Source organism: Nicotiana tabacum, chromosome 2 (assembly GCF_000715075.1).
Source record: "Nicotiana tabacum cultivar K326 chromosome 2, ASM71507v2, whole genome shotgun sequence".
In the NCBI taxonomy this organism is placed as follows: Eukaryota; Viridiplantae; Streptophyta; class Magnoliopsida; order Solanales; family Solanaceae; genus Nicotiana; species Nicotiana tabacum.
The window spans coordinates 76021149-76035342 of record NC_134081.1 but is presented as its reverse complement, the minus strand read 5'-3'; positions in this window follow the sequence as shown (position 1 = coordinate 76035342).

The window sequence follows — 14194 nt, the reverse complement described above, 5'->3', positions numbered from 1 at the left end:
TCTAATCATTTTAAGTTATTAGGTTCTAAATTAATAATTTCTATATATTTAATAGATTTTTTAAAATAAATATATAATTTGAAATAAAGTTATTGGGTTCGACCGAATCCGTAGCTTCTATTCTTCCTCCGGCCACGCTAAACAAGTTACTATTGTTCAACAAAAGAAAAAATGGAGGTTTGAACAAGTGAAAATGGTGAAAATTTCAAGTCCGGAAAAAGGTGAAAAAAATTCAAGTGAAAATGATAATTGAAAATTATAGTTGTGTTTGGAGATGAATACAATTTTGGATTGTTTTTAAATTTTTTTGAGTGATTTCAAGTGAAAATTTTGAAAAATAACTTTTTGAAATTTTTAAAATTTTCGAAAAATTCCAAAATTCATCTTCAAGTGAAAATTAAAAATTTTATGGCTAAACATTGATTTCGAAAAAAGTAAAAAAAAATTGGGAAAGAGTGAAACAATTTTTATTGCCAAACAACCCCTTTTTTTATTTGGAGAAATTTTAGAAGAAGAAAAAAAAGAGATAAATACTTTTTTCATCAATTTATAAAATATATGTTACAAACTCAAATTGAAGGAAAATGGGTGGTTGAATTGTAAGCTCCCGTTTGGCCATAGATTTTGTCTTCATTTTTTTTTGAATTTGTTTTGACTAAATTGTTTCTTTATGAAATATAACTATGTTTTGGATAAAAAAATTTCAAGTTCCCAAAAATCGATTTAAGGTGGTTTTTGAGTTAAAATTTTTCTTACACTGACAAAACTTAACTATCTTCAAATAAAATGCATGTCCAAACACTAACTTTACCTTTAAAAAATTATTTTTCAATACAATTTCAAAAATTCTTTTTTCAAGTTTCAGTCAAATCTATGTCCAAACGCTAGCTAAGTATATAGTTGCTCGTATCGTAAGATCAATCATGTTAGAGCTTAATATTCCTAATCATCTTCGATTTTCAATTCAAACATGCAATTACTCATCAATAAAATCAGTTTCAAGAGAAACAATAGAGAAAAGTGTTTTTAGCTAAACAATTAATAAAAATTATAATTGTGTTCACTTTAAAATATAAGTAGAATCTTTGGTTGTTGGCAATTTCAATAGGAATTTGGAAGCCATCGGGTTGTTTAATAAACTTTTCATATAACCCCAAGATCGCTCGCAAGACAATATAGAAATGACAACCGATTGACTTCCCAGATCATCAAAAGATAAAACTAACTCGCGATTCGTCGTTGTCACGACCCCAAATTCCCTCCGTAGGATGTCGTGATGGCACCTAGTCTCTAAGACTAGAGACTAGGTAAGCCTATCAATGCGGAATAATAATAAATATCTTAAATAAATAAACTACAATTCGAACAATTTTAACTCCCAAAACCCGGTATAAATAAGTCACAAGCTTCTAAGAATTTATTCTTTATTTCTCTATACATCAGAGTCTAAAGCAAATAAGGAAGACAATATAGTAAGATAGAAGGGGACTCCGGAGTCTACGGACGCTGACAGATATACCACGAAGTCTCCTCGTACAACTAGTTTACTGATGCGTGGTCTGATAAGATGTACCTGGATCTGCACAAAAAGATGTGTAGAAGCGTAGTATGAGTACACCACAGCGGTACCCAGTAAGTGCCAAGCCTAACCTCGGTAGAGTAGTGACGAGGTCAGGTCAGGCCCTGCTGGAGAATAAATAATGGCATGGTAAAATGTTTAAATAATATTATAAGATAAAATGACAATGAAAATGAATCAAGTAGTATGTCACATTTAATTACATCAAATAATGGCAAATAAATACCTCGTTGAAACAAAACAGAATTCTTTTCAACTTTAAGAAAATCACAACAATAATCAAAGGCAACTACGGCCATAAATCAATATCAACAAGGGCACTCCCGAGGTACCGCCTCGTAGTCCCAAATCATAAATAAATTCACAATATCTCATTTTCTTATATCACCGCGGGAGCCTTCACAATTTATTTAAAGAAAATATTTTTTTCCGAAATAGCATCCCGCGTTTTATCCACTCTTATCACACCGCATGACTTCTAGTAGTCACCCCTACTAGCCACGCGTATCAAGCCACCCTTATCTCACCGCATGCATTTCACCACCCAGACCTTATACCACCGCATGCGTATCAATATCACAATATATCACAATTTGCACCTCAAGTGCTCAAATAATTTAACTTGTCAAAATAATTCAACAACAATATTTTTTCACAATAAAGAGCTCACGGCTCATGCCAAAATAAATCATCAATAATAGTTTTTCACAATAAAGAGCTCACGGCTCATGTCAAAATAATTCATCAATAATATTTTTTCACAATAAAGAGCTCACGGCTCATGTCAAAATTATTCAACAATAATATTTTTTCACAATAAAGAGCTCACAGCTCATGTCAAAATAATTCAACAATAATATTCTTCCATAATAAAGAGCTCACGGCTCCCTCACAATGAGTATAAAAATATTCAGGAGTAAATAATTTAGGAAAATAATATTTCAAAATCTTTACTACGTTGCTTCAATATCAAGTTTAAAGATGTCAAATACTTCATATTAATAATATTTAATTTAAAGAAAATCAACCTTCAAATAATGCACAGAATAAAAGAAATCAAGTTTCAACTAAACAGGTAAAATAATTAGTAAGAAAATAATAAACAAATTCGAAGTATATATCTCAGATCAATGATGAAGAATATAACAAGATAAAATAATTTAATAAATGCGCAACAGTGATCTACACAATTTAAAAATATAATCTTTCGCAATTTAGCCCGTGTATAAACTCGTCACCTCATGCACACGACTTTTAACACATTTCAATAATCACATCAATACCAATCCTAGGGAAAATTTTCCCCACACAAGGTTAGACAAGTCACTTACCTCGACTTGCTCCAATTTAACCAAGTATTATGCTTTTTCCTCCATTTTCCGACTCCGATCGACTCGTATCTAGTCATAATTAATTCGATATAGTCAACAAAAATTATAGTAATCAATTTCATAAGAAAATATTATATTTTCATTAAAATCCGAAATTAGCTCAAAATTTGCCCGTGGGGCCCACATCTCGGAATCCGGCGAAAGTTATAAAATTCGATAACCCATTCAATTACGAGTCCACCCATACTAATTTTACCAAAATCCGATAACAACTCGACCTCCAAATCTTAAATTTTCATTTTTGAAAGATTTTGCAAAAATCTTGATTTTTCTTCCATAAAATCACGGATTCATGATGTAAATGAGTATGGAATCATGAAATATAATCAATATAGGATAAAGAACACTTACCCCAATATTTTCTCGTAAAAATACCCAAAAATCGCCCAAGAACCTTGCTCCAAAAATCCAAAACGAAATGAATGAAATGACCATTTTTGGTCCTTAAGTTTCTGCCAATCCGTCACTAAAAGTCCATTTTCCGTCACTAAAAGCCTTCTTTCAATAAATCATAACTTTATGTACAAATGTCCAAATGATGCATGGTTTAACTTTCTGAAAACTAGAATCCAGCAACTGCAACTTTCATGTTTTGCAACTTTTCTGATTCCTTATGAATTGTGAGATATAAGCTCCCAAAATCGGCTCCATGCATCAGAATTTCTGGCGAAACTGCTCTACTAGCCTTCATTCAATCCGTCATAACTTTTTGTACAAATGTCCAAATAATGAATAGTTTAACTTTCTGGAAATTATAATCAAACGACTACAACTTTCATGTTTTGAAAATTTTCTGATTCCTTATGATTTGCGAGATATAAGCTCCCAAATTCGGCTCCATGCATTAGAATTTCTGGCGAAACTGCTCTACTAGCCTTCATTCAATCCGTCATAACTTTCTGTACAAATGTCCAAATAATAAATGGTTTAACTTTATGGAAACTATGATCAAATGCCTACAACTTTCATGTTTTGAAAATGTTCTGATTCCTTATGAATAGTGAGATATAAGCTTCCAAATTTGGCTCCATGTACGAAATTTCTGCAACAGAAATTTCCAGCACTCTTTGTCCGAAATCCATTCCGTTTACCTTCCGAAATCCACCCGAGACCCTCAGGACCTTAACCAATTATTCCAACATGTCCCAAAATACCATACGAACTTAGTCGAGGCTTCAAACTATATCAAACAACATCAAAACGACAAATCGCACCTCAAATCAAAATCAATGAACTTTGAACTTTCAAATTCTATATCTTGTGCCGAAACACATCAAATCAATTCGGAATGACTTCAATTTTTGCACACAAGTCATAAATGACATAACTGAGCTATGAAAATTTTCAGAATCGGATTTCGACCCCGATATCAAAAAGTCAACCCCTCGGTCAAACTTCCCAAAAATTTAATTTTCGGCATTTCAAGCCTAATTCTACTACGGACTTCCAAATAAAATTTCGATCATGCTCCTAAGTCCAAAATTACCATACGGAGCTGTTGGAATCATCAAAATTCTATTCCAGGGTCATTTGCATATAATTCGACATCCGGTCACTATTTGAACTTAAACTTTAAATTTTTTATCAAAATTTCATATCTCGGGCTAGGGACCTCGAAAATTGATTCCGGGCATACGCCCAAGTCCCAATTCACGATACGGACCTACCGGAACTGTCAAAACACCGATCCGAGTCCTTTTGCTCAAAATATTGACCAAAGTCAACTCAGTTGTGTTTTAAACATCTAATTCACATTTTAATCCTTTTTTCACCTGAAAACTTTCCGGAAACTTTTTACGGACTGCACACGCAAGTCGAGTAATGATAAATAGTGCTTTTCGAGGTCTTAGAACAAAGAATTAATTATTAAATTTAAAGATGACATTCTGGATCATCACATTCTCCACCTCTAAAACAAACGTTAGTCCTCGAACTGAGTTAGAAAAAGTACCTGAGCTTGTGAATAATTGTGGATAACGGCTACGTATATCATGCTCGGTCTCCAAAGTCGCCTCCTCGACCGGATGACCCCTCCACTGAACCTTCACGGAAGCAATGTTCTTTGACCTCAACTTTCGAACATGCCTATCCAAAATAGCCATTGGTTCCTCAACATAAGATAGATTCTTGTCCAACTAAACCGAACTGAAGTCTAACACATGAGACGGAACGCCGTGATATTTTCGAAACATGGAAACATGGAATACCGGATGACCGGCAAAGAGACTAGGTGATAGTGCAAGTTTGTAAGCCACCTCTCCAACTCTCTCAAGAATCTCAAAAGGCCCAATATACCTAGGGCTCCTTAACCTTTTCCAAGGCATCCTGAACCAAGTCTGTACCTAATAGCCTAGCCTCGCCCGGTTCGAACCAACCCACTGGGGACTGGCACCACCTACCATACAAGGCCTTATACGGAGCCATCTGAATGCTTGACTGGCAACTGTTGTTCTAAGCAAACTCCGCAAGTGGTAAGAACTGATCCCAACCACCCCCAAAATCTATCACACACGCACGAAGCATATCCTCCAGTATCTGAATAGTGCGTTCGAACTGCTCGTCCGTCTGAGAGTGAAATATTGTACTGAACTCTACCCGAGTACCCAACTCATGTTGTACTGCCCTCAAGAACCGTGATGCAAACTGCGTACCCCGGTCAGAGATGATAGATACCGGGATGCCGTAAAATCTGACAATCTCGCGAATATAGATTCGAGCCAACTGCTCGGAAGAGTAGGTAGTCATTATAGGATTGCAATGAGCTGACTTGGTCAATCTATCCACAATCACCCAAGCTGCATTGAACTTCCTCTGAGTCCGTGGGAGCCCAACAACGAAATCCATAGTGATCTTCTCCCATTGCCATTCTGGAATCTCTAACTTCTGAAGTAATCCACTCGGTCGTTGATGCTCATATTTCACTTGTTGACAATTTAGACACCGAGCTACATACTCTACTATATCTTTCTTCATCTTCCTCCACCAATAATATTGCCTCAAGTCCTGCTACATCTTCGCATCACCCGGATGTATGGAGTACCGTGAATTATCAACCTCCTGGAGAATCAATTCACGAAAACTATCTACATTAGGCACACATAGCCTGCCCTGCATCCGTAATACACCATCATCTCCAATTGCGACTTCTTTGGCATCACCGTGCTGAACTGTATCCTTAAGGACCAGCAAATAGGGGTCATCATACTGACGCTCCCTGATACGATCATAAAGAGAAGACTGAGAAACCACACAAGCCAAAACTCGACTCGGCTCGGAAACATCCAATATGACAAACTGGTTGGCCAAGGCCTGAATATCCAAGGCCAAAGGCCTCTTTGCTACCGGTAAATATGCTAAGATGCCCAAACTCTTCGCCTTACTACTCAAGGCATCGACCACTACATTGGCCTTCCCAGGATGATAGAGAATGGTGATGTCATAATCCTTAAGCAACTCCAACCACCTCTGCTGCCGCAAATTAAGATCATTATGTTTAAATAGATGCTATAGACTTCGGTGATCGGTGTAGACCTCACAATGGACACCGTACTAATAATGCCGCCAAATCTTCAAGGCATGAACAATAGCTGCTAACTCAAGGTCATGGACCGGATAATTCTTCTCATGTACCTTTAACTGTCGGGACGCGTAGGCAATCACCCTACTGTCTTACATCAACATTGTGCCGAGACCAATACGTAACACATCACAATACACAGTATAAGACCCTGAACCTATAGGTAATACCAACATTGGGGCTGTAGTCAAAGCTGTCTTGAGCTTTTGGAAGCTCTCCTCATATTCCTCGGTCCATCTGAATGGAGCACCCTTCTAGGTCAATCTGGTCTTAATAGTTGTTCATAATCAATTACAAAATCGTCAATTAACTTCATGTTAACAAAAATCTCGTTGCAAACCTTCATAATACTGATAACTAGATGCGAGGCATGAAGACCTCATAATTAGTTATCCGAATTAACCAGTCACATTTAACGCCACCTGGGCGGGAACCTATCTCATAGGTTAAAACTCAATAATTACAACACAAAATTGGCAAGTACGCATAGAGAATTTCATATAAAATTTTCAAATAAGCCTAACATGCATGACTCCCTATTAGTACTATAGTACAAATTTAATTTCATAAGGGAGAACTTAAACACATGAATTTTCCTCACAAGGATCTCGTCCTTATATAACTTTCACCGTAGCTCGTAACCCGGTTTAAATATATCAATTTATATAAAAATATGAGGATCTCGTCCTCAGTTCTGAATCACAAGTAATATGCACATCGTGACAATTGAAAATTTTCATTTTCTCCTTTTAAATAATTTCGGTTACACCAATTCACAACACATAATGAACCCCACACCGGTAGGACATATAATTCATAATTTATAATTAATTATTCGGAATTTACATCAAAATTTACCGAAATGAGTAACAGAAAGCCACATTTAGCCTCGCAGCTCTTATTAGTGACCAACACGAAATGATAGGCGTAGTTATCTCCATAAAATCTCCCAACAGGTGTAAACACATAAGTAGATTATAGAATTATGAAGCTCACTCATAAGTGGAGCACAATAGGAGGACTCGTCTCGATACTCAAAACCGAATCAAGTTAAGGAAATTATTCCTTTATATAATATCAAGGTCGTACCTGTAACGACACCAACTGATGTAGCGACCTCCGCCATACTATAAAAGAAATATATCAATGGTTGGGTCTCCACCTCTAGGACGCCTTCTACCCGTCTTTTCTCCACCCCTAACTGGTCGTGTGGGTGGTGTAGTAACTACAATGGGGCACGTAGCCTGAGTGCTTTGATGAAATAAGTCTCTCCCAAGTTTGGGATAATTTTCTCATGACGTGCCTAGTATCACCGTATTCATAACAACCCCTTTGCGGGTTAGGCTGCTCATATTGAGTCTATGCCAGATAATTGGAATAACTATTATAGGAACTCATGTCAGTGGTGTATTAAAAGAACTTACTGGAGCACCCCGAGTAATCCGATGTGAGGACTGGGCTGGACGACTGCCTCAGCCCCTGCCATAATGATTTATACTTGCAGAGTAGAATCCACTGAATCCCTCAGAACCTCGAGACGTCTTGGTCTCCTTAGTTTCCTTTTTCCTTACCCCGAACGCGTTCTAATATCTTGGCAATTTGTACAACTAGCATAAATGAAGTATCAGCTTGTAGCTCCCGAGTCGTACAAAATTTTACGATTATAATTAAGTCCTTTAATGAGTCTGTGGACTCGCCCTCTAGCTGTAGGAAGCAAAGTAGGAGTATGACGGGCTAACTTATTAAACTTGATGGCATATTCTGACATCGTCAATGGTGACATGACGCAACCGTTCAAACCCTATGTGCCACATATTACGGAGAGTCCAGGAAACAAATTCTTTCAAAAGCGTTTCTGAGAACTAAGCCAAGTGGGCGGTGTTGCATTGGCTGGTCTGCCCTCTTCATAGGCTTACCACGAACACCGGTGGTGAATTATCTCTCCCAAGGCAAATTTCTTCTTTTGTTATGCTGACTCAACACTGTTGAGCTGACCCATTTCTTAACATACTCTTCGACTCTTCTTTGGGGTAACCCTTACCCCTATTTATACACAACGATCATAAAAGTAGAGCTCCATACAGACAAATCTTGTCATGAACCACATAGTCCAGACTCTCGTCAACAAGTGTACTTACTCCGAAGCACCCCAAAATCCGCAACAGTGACGTCCACGCTGAGTAGACCTTCTACAAATTTAGAGTTGTTTCTATAACTCCTTTGATATTGAAGTATAGGATTATTAAGGAGGCGTACATACCGCAAGTCCTAACCTTATCCTCCACAAAATCTCAGGTCTTAAACATGTGTAAATTTTAGGGAACCTTTCAGTACCACATATATACATTTCAGGCCAAAACTGATATAATACATGACCCCGCAATCCACCCATTGGTAGTGGACTCCCCCCACTCGGCGCGAAGTCATAGGTCACAACGTCCAATGATCCTCAATAATAATCTTCACAGCTTGTATAAATCAACCAGATGCCAACATCCGTTGTACCGCCACATGATTCACTAGGTGATCTCTCAATACGTCCGCATCTTCAGTCGGAACCACACGTTGAGGCAATGTTTGAGCATCTCTAGCTCCCTCATAGTCCATATACGGCATTACAACCGTCGACGCACAACTGATACTGAGTGCGCAATGTCATACACGAGTGGATACAAAGGAATATAAGATATATGTTTCAAGCTAAATCAATGCCGCACGATAAGGAGTCAAAGAAGTGAACATTTCCTAACAGTTCCATAGTCTCTCGAAGATAAGTACAGACGCCTCCGTACCGATCCGCAAGACTCTACTAAACCTGCTTGTGACTCATAACACCTATGAACCTAGTGCTCTGATACCAACTTGTCACGACCCCAAATTCCATCCGTAGGATGTCGTGATGGCACCTAGTCTCTAAGACTAGGTAAGCCTATCAATGCGGAATAATAATAAATATCTTAAATAAATAAACTACAATTCAAACAATTTTAACTCCCAAAACCCGGTATAAATAAGTCACAAGCTTCTAAGAATTTATTCTTTATGTCTCAATACATCAGAGTCTAAAGCAAATAAGGAAGACAACATAGTAAGATAGAAGGGGACTCCGGAGTCTGCGGACGCTGGCAGATATACCTCGAAGTCTCCTCGTATAGCTAGTTTACTGATGCGTGGTCTGATAAGATGTACCTGGATCTGCACAAAATGATGTGCAGAAGCGTAGTATGAGTACACCACAGCGGTACCCAGTAAGTGCCAAGCCTAACCTCGGTAGAGTAGTGACGAGGTCAGGTCAGATCCTGCTGGAGAATAAATAATGGCATGGTAAAATGTTTAAACAATATTATAAGATAAAATGATAATGAAAATAAATCAAGTAGTATGTCACATTTAATTACATCAAATAATGGCAAATAAATACCTCGTTGAAATAAAACAGAATTCTTTTCAACTTTAAGAAAATCACAACAATAATCAAAGGCAACTACGACCATAAATCAATATCAACAAGGGCACTCCCGAGGTACCGCCTCGTAGTCCCAAATCATAAATAAATTCACAATATCTCATTTTCTTATATCACCGTGGGAGTCTTCACAATTTATTTAAAGAAAATATTTGTTTCCGAAATAGCATCCCGCATTTTATCTACCCTTATCACACCGCATGACTTCTAGTAGTCACCCATACTAGCCACGCGTATCAAGCCATCCTTATCTTACCGCATGCGTTTCAACACTCAGACCTTATACCACCGCATGCGTATCAATATCACAATATATCACAATTTGCACCTCAAGTGCTCAAATAATTTAACTTGCCAAAATAATTCAACAACAATATTTTTCCACAATAAAGAGCTCACGGCTCATGCCAAAATAAATCATCAATAATAGTTTTTCACAATAAAGAGCTCACGGCTCATGTCAAAATAATTCATCAATAATATTTTTTCACAATAAAGAGCTCACGGCTCATGTCAAAATTATTCAACAATAATATTTTTCCACAATAAAGAGCTCACGGCTCATGTCAAAATAATTCAACAATAATATTCTTCCACAATAAAGAGCTCACGGCTCCCTCACAATGAGTATAAAAATATTCAGGAGTAAATAATTTAGGAAAATAATATTTTAAAATCTTTACTACGTTGCTTCAATATCAAGTTTAAAGATGTCAAATACTTCATATTAATTTAAAGAAAATCAACCTTCAAATAATGCACAGAATAAAAGAAATCAAGTTTCAACTAAACAGGTAAAATAATTAGTAAGAAAATAATAAACAAATTCGAAGTATATATCTCAGATCAATGATGAAGAATATAACAAGATAAAATAATTTAATAAATGCGCAACAGTGATCTACACAATTTAAAAATATAATCTTTCGCAATTTAGCCCGTGTATAAACTCGTCACCTCATGCACACGACTTTTAACACATTTCAATAATCACATCAATACCAATCCTAGGGGAAATTTTCCCCACACAAGGTTAGACAAGTCACTTACCTCGACTTGCTCCAATTTAACCAAGTATTATGCTTTTTCCTCAATTTTCCAACTCCGATCAACTCGTATCTAGTCATAATTAATTCGATACAGTCAACAAATATTATAGTAATCAATTTCATAAGAAAATATTATATTTTCATTAAAATCCGAAATTAACTCAAAATTTGCCCGTGGGGCCCACGTCTCGGAATTCGGCGAAACTTATAAAATCCGACAACCCATTCAATTACTAGTCCACCCATACCAATTTTACCAAAATCCGATAACAACTCGACCTCCAAATCTTAAATTTTCGTTTTTGGAAGATTTTGCAAAAATCTTGATTTTTCTTCCATAAAATCACGGATTCATGATGTAAATGAGTATGGAATCATGAAATATAATCAATATATGATAAGGAACACTTACCCCAATGTTTTCCCGTGAAAATCACCCAAAAATCGCCCAAGAACCGTGCTCCAAAAATCCAAAACGAAATGAATGAAATGACCATTTTTGGTCCTTAAGTTTCTGCCAATCCGTCACTAAAAGTCCATTTTCCGTCACTAAAAGCTTTTCTTCAGTACATCATAACTTTATGTACAAATGTCTAAATGATGTATGGTTTAACTTTCTGGAAACTAGAATCCAGCGACTATAACTTTCATGTTTTGCAACTTTTCTGATTCTTTATGAATTGTGAAATATAAGCTCCCAAAATCGGCTCCATGCATCAGAATTTCTGGCGAAACTACTCTACTAGCCTTCATTCAATCCATCATAACTTTCTGTACAAATATCCAAATAATGAATAGTTTAACTTTCTAGAAACTAGAGTCCAACGACTACAACTTTCATGTTTTGCAACTTTTCTTATTCCCTATGAATTGCGAGATATAAGCTCTCAAAGTCGGCTTCATGCATCAGAATTTCTGGCGAAACTGCTCTACTAGCCTTCATTCAATCCGTCATAACTTTCTGTACAAATGTCTAAATAATGAATGGTTTAACTTTCTGTAAACTATGATCAAACGCTTACAACTTCCATGTTTTGAAAATGCTTGGCTCCACGCACGGAATTTCTGCAACAGAAATTTCTGCAAACAGAAATTTCCAGCACTTTGTCCGAAATCCATTCCGTTTACCTTCCGAAATCCACCCGAGACCCTCGGGACCTTAACCAATTATTTCAACATGTCCCAAAATACCATACGAACTTAGTCGAGGCTTCAAACTACATCAAACGACATCAAAACGACAAATCGCACCTCAAATCAAAATCAATGAACTTTGAACTTTTAAATTCTATATCTTGTGCCGAAACACATCAAATCAATTCAGAATGACTTTAATTTTTGCACACAAGTCATAAATGACATAACTGAGCTATGAAAATTTTTAGAATCGAATTTCGACCCCGATATCAAAAAGTCAACCCCTCAGTCAAACTTCCCAAAAATTCAACTTTCGGCATTTCAAGCCTAATTCCACTACAGACTTCCAGATAAAATTCCGATCACGCTCCTAAGTCCAAAATTACCATACGGAGCTGTTGGAATCATCAAAATTCTATTCCGGGGTCATTTGCACATAATTCGACATCCGGTCACTATTTGAACTTAAACTTTAAATTTTTCATCAAAATTCTATATCTCGGGTTAGGGACCTCGAAAATTAATTCCGGGCATACGCCCAAGTCCCAATTCACGATACGGACCTACCGGAACTGTCAAAATACCGATCCGAGTCCTTTTGCTCAAAATATTGACCAAAGATAACTCAGTTGTGTTTTAAACATCTAATTCACATTTTAATCCTTTTTTTACCTGAAAAATTTTCGGAAACTCTTTACGGACTGCACACGCAAGTCGAGTAATGATAAATAGTGCTTTTCGAGGTCTTAGAATACAGAATTAATTATTAAATTTAAAAATAATATTTTGGGTCATCACAGACGTATTATGTGCTAACACGTAAATTTTTTGGCAACTTGCTCTTCAACTATAGCTTGAAGTGTTGGTCTAAGTCCACCTTCTCTAAATAACTGTCACGACCCAATTTCACCTATAGGTCGTGATGGCGCCCAACACTACAGCTAGGTAAGCCAACTTAATAAATTAAGCATATATTGACAAAATTTAAAACCAAAAGAAATAATAAAAACCAAATTCTACCAATGTGTGTGCAAAGACCTGGTGTCACAAGTGTATGAGCATCTAGTAGATTATACAAAATCTCAAATACTGTCTGAAATAAAAATAGACAAAATAAAAAAAATATATACAAGGAGAGACACTAGTAGGTGCAGAATGGATCAGAAAGACAGCTCACCACTATGCCCCTGGATAACGTGGGTGTAAGACGATAGGTCCCACACTAGTACTTGCCTCAGGTTCTACACAAAAAGTGCAGCAAGTGTAGTATGAGTACGTAAATAACGTGTACCCGGTAAGTATCAAGCCTAATCTCGAAGTGGTAGAGACGAGATGGCCTACTTTGACACTCACTATGGGTCAATAATAATAATTGAAATATAACTAGGATATTTAAATCAACATGATTTACAAAATTTAAAATAATTTATTTAAGCAGCGAAAATAATCAAATTTCTTTAAATGCAACAATTCTCAATATATTAATTAAATTCCTTCAATTCAAATAATTTCTAATTTATCAATTAAATCATATTTATAGGAATAACAATTAATTCCTTAACAAGCAAGAATAATAATTCATTAAATTTCAAGGATTTTTTAATTTATTAATTAGCTTCGCAAGCTGAAATAAATTATTAAAGTATCGTGTAATTATTATTATTAAGCACGATTTCTACCGAGGACGTACGACCCGATCCAGAGTGTCGTGTACACTGCCGAGGGACGTGCGGCGCGATCAATAGATGCATCTATCTTGCTGAGGCGTTCGGCCCGCTACACAAGAAAGGAGGATATTTTCTTATGTACTTCCGGAAGGAGAGTATATTTATTATAAGATAAATTCGGGAGGAAGAATAATTTCTTTTAACCATTAATTAATTTAAACAGAAAATCGAGCATATGAATTTTCCATCCTTTAATATTTTTATCTAACATTTCACAACATATATATAAATATATCAAATAATATTAATTAAACAAGGAATATAATTT